This window comes from Engystomops pustulosus, chromosome 1 (genome assembly GCF_040894005.1).
Source record: "Engystomops pustulosus chromosome 1, aEngPut4.maternal, whole genome shotgun sequence".
Classification (NCBI taxonomy): domain Eukaryota; kingdom Metazoa; phylum Chordata; class Amphibia; order Anura; family Leptodactylidae; genus Engystomops; species Engystomops pustulosus.
In genome coordinates this window covers 145,636,120-145,654,387 of record NC_092411.1, presented here as the reverse complement: position 1 = coordinate 145,654,387, position 18,268 = coordinate 145,636,120, and the positions used below count along the sequence as shown (strand labels likewise).

At 42.9% G+C, this 18,268-nt stretch overlaps 1 long non-coding RNA gene across 1 annotated transcript in view; it reads left to right on the top strand.

The window, feature by feature from the left end:
• Positions 1 to 830: 830 nt before the first annotated feature.
• The window catches only part of LOC140091519 (uncharacterized), a 34,820-nt gene continuing 17,382 nt past the window's right edge, over positions 831 to 18,268 (top strand). The window contains exon 1 of the long non-coding RNA XR_011850068.1: positions 831 to 1,075. This is a non-coding gene — a long non-coding RNA (uncharacterized lncRNA). The remainder of the gene's footprint in view (positions 1,076 to 18,268) is intronic.

The following is an 18,268-nucleotide window of genomic DNA, read 5'->3' as shown; positions in this document are numbered from 1 at the left end:
TATAACGACTATAATATTGCCCCATATGTACAGGAATATAATACTATAATGGTACAAAAAAGAAGGTTCCATCGGCACCAGGCAAAAGGTAAGTAAAAATGCAAAAATTTATTTAAACAGAAAACATGTTAAAATGTGATCACAGGAAGAAAAAAACGGTAACGCGTTTCAGACCCCCACATGGGTCCTTAGTCATACCGCGGTCCTGTCTCCAGTTTTGCCCCTTCTCCTGCCCCCAGTTTTGGTGCCCCCCCCTCCTGTCTCCAGTTTTGCCCCTTCTCCTTCCCCCAGTTCTGGTGATTCCCCTCCTGCTGCTTCAGGTTCTATTCACTGTGAGCAGAGCAGTCTGTTCCGCGGGAGTCTGTATAGAGGAGGAGCCAGAGGACCATATGATGATGACATCACCACAGGTCCTCAAGCTTCCCCTGTATACAGCAGGAAGGTCCTCAAGCAGTGAGTTATCACACGTTATACTCCGTTTTTGCCGCGAATCGCGGCAAAAAACGTAATAGGATCGCGACCCCTGTGTTTTGGTCGTTCGACCCCCTCTGGGGTCGCGACCCACAGGTTGAGAAACACTGTTATATAACATCACTCTTGGATTAGTAGCAGTACCAGAAGTTCCACCTCAATTATATGAAAATTGTGGCAGGGCCAAGAAATATGTTATAACTCTTCATAGGAATAACTTTTTTAAATGGTTCCCTGGTCAGTAAGCATTCCCAGGCCTCTGAATATTATATATTGTGAAATCCGTCACTCAACCCAGGACTACTGTAGTGTTTTGGCAAGTTCTGTTAGGCTATGTTCACATCATGATTTTCCTCCATTGTAAGAGGAATCCTGATGTACACGGAGGACTGCAATGTATGCCATTTTATGCTTCCACAGTGGGATCTGTCCGCTGGATCAGCTCAGTGTGAACCTGCTCTCATTGGTGTTGAATCTTCATCTGCATCTGTTACAGTCTGTCAGAGGCAAGAAGAAATAGATGAACATATATAATGGATGAGAGACCCCCTAAAGTTCAAACACCATGGGCAGCCTGAAAAAAATTAAATAAACTGAAGAAAATGTAAGTAAGGTAAACAAATATTGAAAAGAATAATGAGTAAAATCATTCCCCTTTCCATAAAGTGCATATATAAACAAATTAAATAAAAGAAATCATAAAAATGTTAGTTACCACCACATAACAATATGACCAATTTATCAAAATATAAAAATAATCATCCCATGCAGTAACAGACAAAAGTAGCTTTGTTACCATTTTGCCACCCATACAAATCTTAATCATAAGTAATCAAAAGGATGCAAAGTTAAATACCTTTTTTTTGAAAGGTAATCTAGAAATAAAATTATGAATTTGTTATATCCATGATAGTAGTGACCCAAAGAATAAAGAGGTGTCATTTGGATCACACAGTGACAGCAGTAAAAATTAAGTATGTCAGCACATTGCACAATTCCAACCCAATTACTGTAATATGTAATCTACTAGGAACTCCACCTGGATTATTTTTCCCAGCTTTCTGGTAGATTGCATACAACAGTAATTGGGTCCTCTAAAAAGTACCAATTGTCCTGCAGAAAGAAGTATTTATATGTTTCTGTAATTGGAAAAATAAAAAGCTATGACTTTTGAAAGAAATGCTAATGGAAAATGGAAGAATACTTTAAGGGTTAATTTCCAATTGGTTTATTTTTGATGTTGAACCACAAATGGACTGCAATATACTAACACAAAGTTTTATTCTCATTTACCTTGATCTTTTTTAAAGAAACTTTTTAAGCAATGTGTTTTGTCAGGCTGTGTTTCATGTTGTGATTATGCAACTTGTTAATTTTTATGATGATTGGAAACAATTCTGAGTGTTTACTTTAGGTTTCCCTTGAAACATTGATAGGTTTGACATTAGGAGGCCATATATTACTATGCTGACAACTAAAAAGGGCTGCTGTTTACTACCTGATTATCTTAATAGTTCCATTCTGACAACACAAATATTTAGAATGTCAGATTGATTTCAGAGATGGCAGAGATTATCCTCAATTAAAAATTATAACTCTGGGTCATTTACACGTAGCAATTATTGTAAGAGAATGTTGAAATTAATCAAATTACAAGTAAAAATACCAACCTGCAATGCAGTCTTTACTTCATAAAGTCTCTTGAAAAAAATCTCATAACAAACTTATAAGCTTACATTCATAGTTAAAGAGACTTTACAGACAGCACAAAGGGAAGCATCAGAGATTATGAATCAGTTGCTGAACATTCAGGGATTATTATTAAGGCAGTAAAGGCACAGAAACAATTTATGTAAAAGAGTTTCCAACCCCTTTAACTATTGTTTTTTCTAAAGAAAAAAACTATTTAACTTCATTTAAAATATAACCACATTACATGATTCACATGATAATGATTAATAATTATAACTGAGGGGGCGTAGTCTGGACGAGATTGTGAGTGGACGTGCGGTGCAGAGCTCCCGCTAACACATTTTGATTATCTTATCCTGAGCGGCAGTACGCTGCATTTTCAGCCCACAGTGTGTCCTCTGGGTGTGTTATACCTACCCCGGTGGTTCGTATGGTGTGTCGAGGACGTAATAAGAGCTGGGGCCCGAAGGAGGAGGAGCCAACAGACACCGCAGGTTCCAGCACTACAGCGCAGCCGACCTGAAGTGGCACCTCCGCAGACATCCCGGCGCGGGTCCTTTGCCAGAACAATGGCAACGGAGGATGCTGCACCAGAACAGGCTGCTGGACCAGACCGGGCTAAATGGGGAGGTATGGATGGGGAACCAGAGGAATGGCCGGCCTCCCAGGCTGCAGCCTCTATGGAGCTATGTGGAGACCTTGTGGAACCCCTCCCCCAAAGCGCATCTGTTGCTGCAGGGCCTGCTACCATTCCTGCTGCTCTGCCACCTAAATCTACGCTGGCAGATGTATTTAAAGCTGTACAGAGTTGCAGCTCTGCTTTTTTTATCCTCACAATTAGAGGAGGGCGAATCGATTCGAACTAAGTGGAATTCGATACGAATTTAACGGAAAATTAGATTTGTCACGAATCCGAAGTTTACGCTGATTTGTGGGAACAAAGGTTCCCCCCCCCCCACGCTTTTTTAGCTAAATGGTCACGAGCACAACGTGTTACATGAGGCAGAGAACTCTGGGAAGGAGAAAGGAACACCCTTGATGACATCTGCAGACATGTAAGCCAATCATTGACCGGCAGGCTCATGTGATCTCACACAGCCCTATAAAAACTGTCAGCCATTTGCAATCTTGGCATTTCACACTGCATGTGCTATCTGTAGCGTCCAGCTGCTTCTTCTGTACTGTGCTGTAGCGATTTCTGCTCCAATCCCAGGGTGTGCATTTAGGGGGATCTGTATACCCCAAATAGCAGTTCTTTTTTGTTACTGAAGCCACTAGGAAGGAATCTGTTTCATATCCACACATTTGCTGTAGGGATTTCTGCCCCTCTCCCAGGGTGTGCTTTTAGGGGGATCTGTATACCCCAAATACCCCATGGCTTTCCATGTTGCTGCCTCCTCCACACTGTCATCGTGCCACTCTGCGGCCTACTCATGCTGCTGCCAACTCACCGCTGTCTCCCTGGAACACCGCATGTGATTTCCATAATGCTGTTTTCACCCTCCACCGCTCTATGACGTTGCCACTATGTTTAGTTTTCCCCTTCATTTCATCTGTCAAAAGGAATAAATAGCCTCAGGATTGAAAGCCAAATGCAGGAGTGGATACAGAAAACAGAGGAAATGCAAATATCCCATTTACTGGTCATCACTATTTTGTATCCACTCCTGTTTGTTTTTGGCTTTAGCAATACTGATTATTGACCGATTGAATGTGAATACTGACAGATAAAATGAAGGACAAAATGATCAGAATGCAGAATTAATGCCGACACCCTCTGCACTCTTTTGGGGGGGTTTCTACATGTATGCACGTTTAACAGAAGAGGTTCTGTCATAAACTATGGAATCATCTGATGTCAGTGTAAAAAGAGTGCACTCTTTGATGTTATAGTGGGATCTTGGCCCTCAGCTATGTCCTTTCAAGCTGGCACAGATGTTACCTTGTGAGGCTGCGTTCCCGCTTTGCTTATTTGGTTAAGTTGGCCTTGGTAAGTGCACATGGAATTGAAGAGTGAATCGATTCTAAGAGCGGCGGCTGTCATGTGCGTGTCATACTAAAACACAGCATTGTTTGAAGACCAAACCACGCTCCCTATGCATATTTAAGCATGGCACAATGTTCTACAATACCCTACAGGCTCTCTGCAGCCAGGAAATATGTGTTTTTTTAACGTGATTCGTCATGATTACATTCGGGTCTAATCAAATGTTTTCAAAAGATTCAGCGAATCAGACATGACATATCATCAGACATGACATAAGAAAGGTCTCAGAGCAGGTGGGTACCCTGGAGGGCGATAGGAGACCCAGAAGACCAGTTTACTCTAGTCCAACGAAATATCTCTAAGCTGTAGGAGGATGTCACTGCTCTGAAAAGGCAGACGATATGAAGAACAGATTACACAGAAACAACTTGCGTCTGATTGGGGTGCCAGAGAGGGCAGAAGGCAAAAACCTGTGGCAATTTTTTGAAGAGTGGCTCCTACAGGCGTTTGGGAAAGAGACATTTACACCTTTATTTGCTATTGAGAGAGCACGTCGGGTTCCTACTAGGCCTCTCCCTCCTAGAAATGCACCTAGACCGGTTATCCTTAGAATCCTGCATTATAAGGCCAAGACATAATATTGCGCAAGGCGATAAAGAGAATCTCATTATTGGAAACAGTAAGATTTCTATATTCCCAGACTTTTCAGCTGAAGTATAGTGTAAAAGAGCGCAGTTTATAGCGGTCAAGAGAAGGCTCGGGGCCCTTGATCTACCATACTTTATGTTTTATCCAGCAAGGCTACGGGTGGTGGCCATGAACAGAACGAACTTCTTCAAGACATCGGAATCCGTGATGCACTGGTTGGATGCGAATGAAGGTCGGCTGCGTCGAGGAGATAGCTGATTCGGAAGTGGGGAATTTCCCCGCTTTATAGATTGGCTGTTGGAGCGAGGCTGCTCAGCAATTTCTGTTGCCTCACAGCATTAAGGGCTGTTCTTTAAGTTGTATCCTTCTATAGAATTCTCCTTGTTTCTCTTACAGGTTATTATGGCTGAGAGGACTGTGATTTGTGTGCTAACATGGTTTACAAACCTTCTGTGCAATATATATATATATATATATACCGTATATTCCGGCGTATAAGACAACTTTTGAAGACAGAAAAATCCCAGTCTTCTCTGGGGTCGTCTTATACGCCGGTAATCCCGACCGTCTGCCGTGTATTCACGGCGGCGGTTGAGTCGCGCTGCATGGAGAGTGCTCACGGTAAGCCGGTAGCCAGTAAGCCGGTAACACCCGCGATCGGTGCTAGCACTGATCGCGGGTGTATTCACAGCGTGGGCTGCCGGCAAAGGTGCCGGCAGCCTCAAAAAGATAGCGGCGCATGGGATCCATCTCCATGGTAGCCTCGGGTCTTCCGAAGAGCCGAGACTATTTGTTTTAACCCCTTCATTACAATGTGCTGATAGCACATTGTAATGCATGAGGAAAATCCCCGTATACTGCCATACTGTAGTATGGCCGTATATGGTAGGATCGATCAGACAACCTATGGTTAAAGTACCCTAAGGAGTCTGAAAAATAGTATAAATAAAAATTTAAAAGAGTAAAAAAAAAAATTATAATAAAAAAACCTAAAATTTCAAATCACCCCCCTTTCCCTAGAACTGACATAAATATAAATAAACAGTAAAAATCATAAACACATCAGGTATTGACGCGTCCGAAAATGCCTGATCTATCAAAATATGATAACGGTTTTTCAATGTGTTTAACCCCATAACGGAAAATAGCGCCCAAAGTCAAAAATGGCACTTTTTTGTTATTTTGAAAAACATAAAAAAATCTATAAAAAGTGATCAAAAGGTCGTACAGTCCTAAAAATGATATAATTGAAAATATTATCAAATTTCGCATAAAATGACACCACCCACAGCTCCGTACACCAAAGTATAAAAAAGTTATTAGCGCCAGAAGTTGGCAAAATCAAAAAAATAATTTTTGTACAGGAGGTTTTCATTTTTGTAAATGTATGAAAACATTATAAAACCTATACAAATTTGGTATCCCCTTAATCGTACCGACCCAAAGAATAAAGTAGACATGTCATTTGGGGCGCTCAGTGAAAGACGTAATATCCAAGCCCACAAGAAAATGGCGCAAATGCGTTTTTCACCATTTTAATTGCATTTGGTATTTTTTTCCCGCTTCTGAGTACATGGCATGGAATATTTAATAAAATAAAAATTTAAGGTACAATATGGTAACATTTACAGTAAAATGGACGATGGTAATGTTGTTGTTGTATGCCTTATGTTTATGAGTTTACAGTTTTCCTGCTATATACCTGCATGTCATAAGAATTTAAATTAAAAAAAGGACCATGTTAAATTCAAATCTGTTTTTTTTAAAATTTTTACCGGTGTTTTGTATGTGTTGGAAAAGGGGTAGTCTTATACGGCGAATATATCTTAAACTCTATATTTTAAACAGGAAAGTAGGGGGGTCGTCTTATACACCAGGTCGTCTTATACGCCAGAATATACGGTATATACTGTATATATATATATATATATATATATATATATATATGTTATAAGTTATATATCTAATATTATATAGACGTCAGTGGATGCATGAAGTTATTCTCCTGGAGCTAAGCGGGAGGTACAATGTCTGTTTGGGGAATGCGTTTATATTGTTTTGGGAGGGATCGTACAACACATTGGCAGAGAAAGAGTCAAGATCAAGAGGACATGGAGAGGTACATTAGTAAAAGCTGGGGTCCTGTACGATCACGTCAATATCTTATTAATCACTGGCCATGGCGACTCACTGGCACATAATAGCGTTATGCTGTTTTTAATGTCATTCAGCAATACCAACCCGCAGTTGTATGCTTGGTGGAGACCCATCTGGTTGCAGACTTCTTGCAGGGGCTTAGGAGAGTGTGGATTGGAGCTAAGTATTCAACAGATTCTAGGGGGGTCAGTGTACTTATCAACAGGCAGATTCTGTTTGAGTGTCTTGACACCCACATAGATACAGAGGGGCGGTATATATGCCTACACTGTCGGCTTCATGGTCAGGAACTTATGATGGCAGCAATATATATACCCCCGCCGTACTCAGGGGTGGTGCTAAAGAAGATTTTAAGTATTATTGCAGCTGCTCCTGGGCTCCCAGTCTTATAATGGGGGATTTCAACCAATGCCTTATTCCCAGCTTAGACAGGTTCTCACCAGGGAGCGGGACAACTGGGGGGACATCTACTGTGCTAGCACGACTCTTGCAGAAGGTAGGTTTATCTGATATGTAGAGGCTTCGATATCCGGATACCCAGCAATATTCCTGCACGTCCACCTCTTATAATTCCCTTTCTAGAATTGTTATGGCTATAGGTAATAACCTGGCAATACAGCAAGTTAGGGATGTGTTGGTTACGCTGGTTAGGGCTGCAGACATGGGGGGCATCTGTGGCGTCTCAACCCCTTCTCGTTACAAATACTTGATCTAACAGGTGAATTTGAGGAGGTTGTCAACGATTTCGTGAGGGACAACCAGGACACTGTAAATGCTCATTGGCTATGGGGTGCCTTAAAATCCTCCATCAGAGGATTATTCCATTGCAAAATTTGTGGACATAAAGCTAGGAAGCGGGACTACCTTGTAGCCCTGCAACAGAGAGTCATAGATGCAGAAAAAAGGTATGTGCTAGGTTTGACAGATATAAATATGGAGGAATGGATGGCAGCACAAGATCTCCCTAAGTCCCACTGCCAACAGACGGTGGAGGCCAAATGGTTCTTTACCCAACAAAAATATTTTATTGATGGAGAAGGTACAGGCTATCTGTTAGCAACGATTATAAGGACACAAAAAGGGTCAAAGCATATTGCAGCACTTCAGGACCAGGACCGTACAATAATCAATACGGATGAAGGGGTGGTAAGAGTAATGCAGCAATACTATATTGAAGATCCACGAGGTACTGTCCCGTTCTGGTAGGCACTGCTGCACTCAGTGAATGGGCATTGTTGGTGCACACCCGTGGATCCCCACATCAACGCACCCCATAACCTTGGAAGAACTTGAGCAGCCATTGAAGAGTTTTCAAAATGAGAAAGCCCCAGTAGTAGATGGTCTCCCCGCAGAGCTGTTTAAAAAGTATCAAGGGGTGCTATTGCCTAAACTTCTTGGGATGGCAGCTACTATTCATGACACGGGCAACCTCCCTGCTTCCATGCAGGAAGCCATTATAGTACTGATCACTTAACCCAACAAAAATCTGTTGCAACCGGAGTCCTACTGGCCCATATCGCTCCTATGTTCTGGACCTGGTGCATGGAGATCAAACTGGCTTCATGCAGGGTAAATCTACCGCTATTAATATTCGCGGTCTATTTATGCATTTGCAGATGTCCCCGGAGAATGCAACCTGCAGGGCTGTCCTCTTGCCCAATGGTGCCAAAGCTTTTGATACCGTCAAATGGGAATTTTTATGGGCTGTCATGCGGAGGATAGGATTTGGGCCATATTATCTGTGTTGGGTACAACTTTTATACTCAGAGCCAAAAGCCAGACTCGGTAAATGGAATCCTGACAAATCCATTTAAGTTGGGTAGGGGAACTCGACAGGGCTGCCCCTTATCTCCATTCCTGTTTGCCGTGGCGGTGAGGCCACTGACATGCATGGTTAGGGCCTCAAAGGAAATAGGAGGGTTCAAGTATGGACCACTAGAAGAACGCATAGCATTATATGCGAAACACATGTTATTATTTCTTGTTAATGTACAGAATTCCATATCTTTGTTCATGAACCTCATTCCTGATTATGGCGGGTATTCTGGTATTCAGATAAATTGGGGCAAATCGATGCTCCCCTTGGACTCCTTTAAATATCTTGGGGTGTGGGTGTCGTCTGACCCAAAGGACTATGTGGCCATGAACCTCCAGCCAATGATTATTAAGGCCCTAGACAAGGTAGATGTGTGGTGCAAGCTCCCCCTATCTGTGATTGGAAGGGCAAATTTGACTAAAATGGTATTGATGTCGCAGTTCCTTTACTTATTTCATAACTCACCAGTATGAATTCCAATGTCATATTTTTATCGTATACAAGGTATATCTCTGATCTGGCGGAAAAAGGTGCCCCGGTTTGTTTGGAGACATTACAAAGAGCAAAGGACAAAGGAAGGTTGGCAATCCGTATTTGCACTTCCTGGCAGCCCAATTACAGCAGTTAAAGGGATGGGGACAACCCAATAGCCCCTTAGTAGTGGAACGCCTCCTGTCATGTTGTAACGGAGGAAAGTCCCCTCTCTATCTTCTGGAGATAGGTGCCCAGATCCAACCTCCAGGTGCACTCCCTACGGTGAGATGCTGGGATTGGAAGGTTGCACAAAATTCACTCCATTATGAGGGAACTCAACACTTCCCGAGGTAGCCAAATTGCAGGAGGGCAGCTTATGGGTGGCCAAAGGGATTCACAGAGTCGCACAAATGGTGTCAGATGGTGCTGTAAAGAGCTTTGAGTAGTTGTGTGAGGAGTTTCAGTTGCCACATAACATGTTTTATCGTTACTTGCAACTAAGGCATGCTTTGAATGCACAGAGTCAGGACTTCCCATTGTCCATCAAACATGGAGAATATCATAAAAATTTCCCATTAACAGTTCTTTCTAGGTGGGAAGCAGATTTGGGACCCCTGACAGATGAACAATGGACATCTACTAGCTTGGACACCTGAATTGTCTCCTAGTGAGAAGCAGAGGCTTTCCAAATTATTCTTATGTCACAGAACTTATAGGACCCCTGTGTGGTTGCATAAGGTTGGAACAAGGAGTGATGACAATTGCCCTCGGTGTGGCTGTGAGGGGGAACATTTTCTACACATGATATAGAAATGTCCCCATCTGGAAACCTTTTGGAGGGAGGTGATGGAGCTGGTAAGGACAGTGTATTATGTGCAACTTCCTGCTACTCATAATATATGCGTTTTTGGACTGGTGGAGGAGGTGGTGTATGAGAGGGGAGCGAAGCTAGGGACAGCCTGGATGCTGTACCAGGCACGGAAATTAATTGCATATCACTGGATCCAGGCTACCTCTCCTAATATGCGGGAGTTAATCAATAAAATGAACAAGATAATAAGCCTAGAGAAGGGAGTATATCTAAAGAGGAAGGCAGAGAGACAGTTTGAGAAAATCGGTGGATAGTGGTTGGATCCACCTGGTTTACCGTCTGCATGTTTACGCAGAAACCCATTCCCCACACTGTAGGGGTATTAGATGCTTTTACGTTGTATCCACGGTGGTCACTCAGTAATTGCTTATGTATTATGCTTAGTGTACATCCTTGAGCAATGCCTACTGTACATTCACATCACAAATGGGGTGTTATATATTATCCTCTATATACCCTTGCGTAAATATGTTGTTGACTCAACATATGTTGTTGACTCTCTTGACTAATATATGTCATTTGCCATAATATCCAGATGTAAATGCCTATTTAAGCTGTACGACTCTCTGGTGAAGGGGGGGGGGGGGATTGTTTTGTTTTTGTTGTGTGATTGTAAAATTGAAAAATGTTCAGTAAAAAAGATTGGATTTAAAAAAATAATGTTAACTGAGACCCTATAATCCCAATACATAAAGCTGTAGCCAGGAGTGCACCATCTACTTTTAGGCAAAGTGTTTCTACTTTTAGGCAAATTCAGTAAAGGTAGACAAAATACACATAAACAGGTCTCACAAGGAAGGAAGGTACATAAAACAATAAACGCATTCAATCTGTGGGTGGGGGGTTGTTATGAAACTTGAGGGAAATAATAACATAACAAATGGTTGATGGCTCATAGTAAAGACACTAGTCTGTAAACCATGCTGTAGCTGCCAAAGGTATGGGAAGAAGGCTTCAGATGACAATAATCCAACAATATTTCAGAGCAGTGATGTAGCATAGATAACAAAATAATGAGACTGTCATGGAAAAATGTATATTAACCCCTTAATGACCGCCCTATCGGCTTTTTACGGCGGTCATTAAGGGTACTTCTTCTGACGCGTACGCCTTTCTATGGCGGCGCGTCAGAAGAAGTTTTCGGGACACCGGGTTATTATAGTGCCGGTGTCGGGCTGTGATATCACAGCCCAGACCCGGCACTAACACCCGGGATCGGAAAAACTCCGGGGAATCTGATCCCTCCTGCCTCAGCCCCGGGTTCCGACGAGTGACCCGGGGCTGTCGGCTCCTCTCTGTCCTGGGTTCCGCCTCCTGGCAGGACCCGGCTGTGTGTAACTGAGCATGCTCAGCATGCTCAGTTACTTACACTATACACTGCAATACAAGTGTATTGCAGTGTAAAGGCTTGAATAAGCGATCGGATGATCGCTTATTCAAGCCAAGAAGTAGAAAATGTAAAAAAAGTAAAAAAAAAAAATTAAATCTTTTTATAATATAAATAAATAAATAAATAAAATAAAAGTCCCATAATCTCCCCAGTAACACATAAAATGCAAATAAAGTAAATAAAACACAAAAACACGTACATATTTGGTATCACCGCGTCCGTATTAATCTGTACAATAAATCTAAATCAATATTGAACCCGTTCGTTGATCTACGTAAAAAAAAAACTCGAAAAACTTCCCATAATATACAATTTTCCATCAAACACCATCACAAAAAATGTTCTAAAAAGTGATCAAAAAAAGTTACGTAACCTAATATGATACGACTGAAAAGAACAACTGTTTTCGCAAAAAATAAGCCCTCAACCAGATCTGACAACAGAAAAATATAGAAGTTATGGCCCTGAAAAGTTGTCAATAGTAAAAACAATGCGATTTTCTCCAATATTGGTTTTGCTCAGGAAAATTAAGCAAAAATAAGAAAAACTATATAAATGAGGTAACACCGCAATCGTAGTGAACCAGAGAATAAAGATAAAATATTATTTTTACGTTACGGTGAGCGGGGGAAAAAAATGCTAACAATCCAAAATAAAAATTGATGATTTTGTTTGTGTCCCGCTTGAAATAGTTACTAAAATGTCATTAATAAGCTTTAGACTCCCAAAATAAATTATCTATACATTGTATCTCATCCCGTACATAATGAGCCCTCATATGTTCGCATTACCAAAAAAAAAATTATAGGTCGTACAATGTGACAATACAAATCTGCTGTGAATGGCGCCTCCATTCATTCAATACTCGGCCGTGCGCCCGTACAGCAGTTTACCACCACAACTCGGGAGGAATTGGGCATCAAGCGTTGCAGTGCGTTTCATCATTTAATTTATTCTGAAAATGTCAGTTTTGGCCTAAATGAATGTATTTTCCAAAAAAATTCTATAGTTTCTAAATTGCAGGTCCATATTTTTTTACCCATGTGAAACACTTAAAGGGTTAATAGACTTAATAGAAGTTGTTTTACATATGTTGAGGGGTGAACTTTCTATAGTGGGGTAATTTATGGGGTTTTACTATTATTTAGGCCTCTCAAAGTCACTTGAAAGCTGAGTTGTCCCTCAAAATGTGAGTTTTGGCAATTTTCATGAAAATAAGAAAAATCGCACCTAAAATTCTGCGCCTCATAACATCCTAGAAAAATTACCGGAAGCATAAAATATCACCCCAACATAAAGCAGATATTCTGTAAATGTTAATTATCAAACTTTTTGGGTAGTTTTACATCTTGTCTGGAAACCAGAACATTTCAAACTTGGAAAATGAAGAATTTTTACAAACTTTTGCCAAATTTTCACTTTTTTTCAGAACGAAACGCAAAACTTATCACTTAAATTTTATAACTAACATGAAGTACAATGTGTCACGAGAAAACATTCTCAAAATCACCAGGATATGTTAAAGCGTTCCGAAGTTATAACCAATTATCGTGAGACATGTCAGATTTGAAAAATCGAGTCTGGTCATTGAGCTGAAAACTAGTGTCGGTGATAAGGGGTTAAAGGGGTGTTCCCATTTCAGAAAATGAATATTATTGTTTGTATTATAAAAAGTAATATTATTTTCCAATATACTTTCAGTATCAATTCCTCGCAGTTTTCTAGATCTCTGCTTGCTGTCATTCTATAGAAAGCTTCTATGTTTACTACCAGTGGACAGAAATCTGACCATGGTCACACAGGTGCACGGCTCATTAGTATCACAGAGAGTAATCAGAGCTGTGTGTTGTAACAAGCCGTGCACCTGTGGAACCATGGTCAGATTTCTGTTCACAGCAAGACTGACAGCAAGCAGAGATCTAGAAAACCGTGAGGAATTGATACAGAAAGTATATTGGAAAATTGTATAACTTTTTATAATACAAACAATAACATTAATTTGCTGAAATGGGAACACCCCTTTTGTGTAGAATTGTTGAACTATGTGACAATTGGCATCTTTTGAAGTGTCCAGGCAGTTTTTTTTAATTTATTACAACTCTGATCTGAAGACTAGTCTTTGCAGACCTAAAAACACTTGGTCACCTTCCTCTCCTCCCCTCTCCTGCATCAGGACTTGGAAACAAACTGTTTAAATATTCCCCTTCATTAACACTTTGTCCAATCCTGAGAAACAATTTTAACTAATTAATCAATGGGAGGTTCTGAAACCTGAACAGGTGTAAGTTTCTGTTATTTTCTCCCTTTTTATTTTATAACTGTTTTGCCGTGTTGTGTGTCATTTTATTTTGTAATTCTTTTGTTTTAACATCTTTTGGAAGCACTGAACAAACTTTTTTATAATTAAAGCTTTTACTTTAATTTTAGACCCTGCATGCGCTGCCAACTCATAGCCTTGTAAAGTGTGTTTAGCTGTGTGGAGTGAGTGCTGACCATGCATATCTAGTGGTGTGACAAGGTATCTGCTCGAGAGCTGAGTGTGCATGTCTAGTGGTGTGACAAGGTGACTGCTTGAGAGGCAAGATTAGATGTAGAGTGGGATACTTATTGGTCCCAGTATAAATTCAAACCCTAATTGGAGTGCGGGACCTGAATGAGATGTGATTAGAGATGAGCGAGCACTAAAATGCTCGGGTACTCGTTATTCGAGACGAACTTTTCCCGATGCTCGAGTGCTCGTTTCGAGTAACGAGCCCCATTGAAGTCAATGGGAGACTCGAGCATTTTTCAAGGGGACCAAGGCTCTGCACAGGGAAGCTTGGCCAAACACCTGGGAACCTCAGAAAAGGATGGAAACACCACGGAAATGGACAGGAAACAGCAGGGGCAGCATGCATGGATGCCTCTGAGGCTGCTTAAATGCACCATTATGCCAAAATTATGGGCAACAGCATGGCCATGACAGAGTGACAGAATGAAGCTAGATAGCATCTAAAACATCCAATAATTGACCCTGACACTATAGGGGACGGCATGCAGAGGCAGCGGCAGCAGCGGAAGGCTAGAGAGTGGCATGGCGACATACCCTAAATGGACTCAGGCTTCAAACCAATGGGTAGCAGAGAGGAACCAAAGGAGGTGAGCAAGAAGCGCTCAAATAATATTGGTACATGATAAAAGTTTGCCAGTATATTTTGTGGATTACACAGCAGGGTGGCGACAAAGTTAACATGGAAGCCATGAAAACAATCCAAAATTCTGCCTGACACAGCTCGTTTGATAAGGGGACGATGTATGGAGGCAGTGAACTAGTAGTAGATTAAAGGTGCTGCAGTTAAAACTATGTTAGTTGGTTCTTGGCATGGAGCTGGCGCTCCGCTGCCAGGCGAGCTTTCGCCAATCCAAGCCCCTGTCTCTAGGCTACTCCCCAAACAGCACTTCTAAAAACCTTTCGGATAAGATCAAGTGTAGTAGCGTTCTTATAAGTTTGGGATATGGCGGGTGAGGGGAATGTAAACATCTGCGCAAGAAGCGCTGAAATAATATCCGTAAATGAAAAAAGTTTTCCAGTATATTTTGTGGCTTACACAGCAGGGTGGCGACAAAGTTAACAAGTTTGATGTGGAATGCCCTGCAATAGCTCTTGGGCGGTGTGCCTTTTATCACCTAGGCTCAGCAGTTTGAGCACCGCCTGCTGTCGCTTAGCAACGGCACTGCTGCTGTGCCTAGAGCTACCGACTGATGGCGCCATGCCCACGGATGGTAATTCGGAAGAGGAGGAGGTGGAGGAGGGGTGGGAGGATTTGTAGGTATAGTAGGCCTTTGAGACCTGGACCGAGGTAGGCCCCGCAATCCTCTGCGTCGGCAGTATATGACCAGCCCCAGGGTCAGACTCGGTCCCAGCCTGCACCAAGTTAAGTGTAGTAGCGTTCTTATAAGTTTGGGATATGGCGGGTGAGGGGAATGTAAACAGATGCGCAAGAAGCGCATGATGCGCATGGAGCTGGCGCTCCGCTGCTAGGCGAGCTTTCGTCAATCCAAGCCCCTGTCTCTAGGCTACTCCCCAAACAGCACTTCTAAGAACCTTTTGTATAAGATCAAGTGTAGTAGCGTTCTTATAAGTTTAGGATATGGCGGGTGAGGGGAATGTAAACAGATGCGCAAGAAGCGCATGATGCGCATGGAGCTGGCGCTCCGCTGCTAGGCGAGCTTTCGCCAATCCAAGCCCCTGTCTCTAGGCTACTCCCCAAACAGCACTTCTAAGAACCTTTTGTATAAGATCAAGTGTAGTAGCGTTCTTATAAGTTTAGGATATGGAGGGTGAGGGGAATGTAAACAGATGCGCAAGAAGCGCTGAAATAATATCCGTAAATGGTAAAAGTTTGCCAGTGTATTTTGTGGATAACACAGCAGGGTGGCGACAAAGTTAACAACTTTGATGTGGAATCCATGAAAACAACCCAAATTTTGGCCTGACAAACCTCGTTTGATAAAGGGACGATGTATGGAGGCAGCTATATGGACGACTTTTGGAGGTAGCAATGGAGACAACGTGTGGAGGCTGCTATGGAGACAATTCAATTTGGATAGTGCCTGTATGTGGCAGTCCAAAAAATTTTTCAAACCAGAGGAGCAGGTAGGTGGCCCTCCAGAAAAATGGAATAGATTGAGTGCCTGTATGTGGCAGTCCAAAAAATTTTTCAAACCAGAGGAGCAGGTAGGTGGCCCTCCAGAAAAATGGAATAGATTGAGTGCCTGTATGTGGCAGTCCAAAAAAGTTTTTAAACCAGAGGAGCAGGTAGGTGGCCCTCCAGAAAAATGGAATAGATTGAGTGCCTGTATGTGGCAGTCCAAAAAATTTTTCAAACCAGAGGAGCAGGTAGGTGGCCCTCCAGAAAAATGGAATAGATTGAGTGCCTGTATGTGGCAGTCCCAAAAAATTGTTTAAAACAGAGGACCGGAAAGGTGGCCCTCCAGAAAAATTGAATAGATTGAGTGCCTGTATGTGGCACTCCCAAAAATTGTTTAAAACAGAGGACCGTGTCGGTGGCCCTCCAGAAAAATTAAATGCATAAAGTACTATACCTAGAGCCAGTGGGCCCTGTCAAAAAACAGCCAGTTTCCTCTGCTTTACTGTAGAAAGAGGAGGAGAAGGAGGAAAATGAGGAGGAGGAGGAGTGGATAAATTATTCAGGTTGAGCTTCCTTCACCTGCTGGAGATTTGAAATTAGGAGAAATCCATGCTTTATTCATCTTGATAAGCGTCAGCCTGTCAGCGCTGTCAGTCGACAGGCGTGTACGCTTATCGGTGATGATGCCACCAGCTGCACTGAAAACCCGCTCTGACAAGACGCTAGCGGCAGGGCAGGCAAGAACCTCCAAGGCGTAGAGCGCCAGTTCGTGCCACATGTCCAGCTTTGAAACCCAGTAGTTGTAGGGAGCTGTGTGATCATTTAGGACGATGGTATGGTCAGCTACGTACTCCCTCACCATCTTTCTGTAAAGATCAGCCCTACTCTGCCGAGACTGGGGACAGGTGACAGTGTCTTGCTGGGGTGACATAAAGCTGGCAAAAGCCTTGTAAAGCGTACCCTTGCCAGTGCTGGACAAGCTGCCTGCTCGCCTACTCTCCCTCGCTACTTGTCCCGCAGAACTACGCACTCTGCCGCTAGCGCTGTCAGAAGGGAAATACTGTTTCAGCTTGTGCACCAGGGCCTGCTGGTATTCATGCATTCTCACACTCCTTTCCTCTCCAGGGATGAGAGTGGAAAGATTTTGCTTGTACCGTGGGTCCAGGAGAGTGAACACCCAGTAATCGGTGCTGGAATAAATTCTTTGAACGCGAGGGTCACGGGATAGGCAGCCTAGCATGAAATCTGCCATATGCGCCAGAGTACCAACGCGTAAGAATTCACTCCCCTCACTGGCCTGACTGTCCATTTCCTCCTCCTCCAACTCCTCCAACTCCTCTTCTTCTGCCCATACACGCTCAACAGTGTAGGACTCAACAATGGTCCCCTCTTGTGTCTCGCCAACATTCTCCTCCTCTTCCTCCTCATCCTCCTCCACCTCCACCTCCTCCGATATGCGCTGAGAAACAGACCTAAGGGTGCTTTGGCTATCAACAAGGGAATCTTCTTCCCCTGTCTCTTGTGAGGAGCGCAAAGCTTCCGACTTCATGCTGACCAGAGAGTTTTTCAACAGGCCAAGCAGCGGGATGGTGAGGCTGATGATGGCGGCATCGCCACTGACCATCTGTGTTGACTCCTCAAAGTTACTCAGCACCTGACAGATATCAGACATCCACGTCCACTCCTCATTGTAGACTTGAGGAAGCTGACTGACCTGACTACCAGTTCTGGTGGAAGTTGACATCTGGCAGTCTACAATCGCTCGGCACTGCTGGTAAACTCTGGATAACATGGTCAGTGTTGAATTCCACCTCGTGGGCACGTCGCACAACAGTCGGTGAGCGGGCAGTTGGAGGCGGCGCTGCGCTGCCCTGAGAGTGGCAGCATCTGTGCTGGACTTCCTGAAATGCGCACAGATGCGGCGCACCTTCGTGAGCAAATCAGACAGAATGGGGTATGTCTTGAGGAAACGCTGAACTATCAGATTTAACACATGGGCCAGGCATGGCACATGTGTCAGTCTGCCGAGTTGCAGAGCCGCCACCAGGTTACGGCCGTTGTCACACACAACCATGCCTGGCTTCAGGTTCAGCGGTGCCAGCCACAGATCAGTCTGCGCCGTGATGCCCTG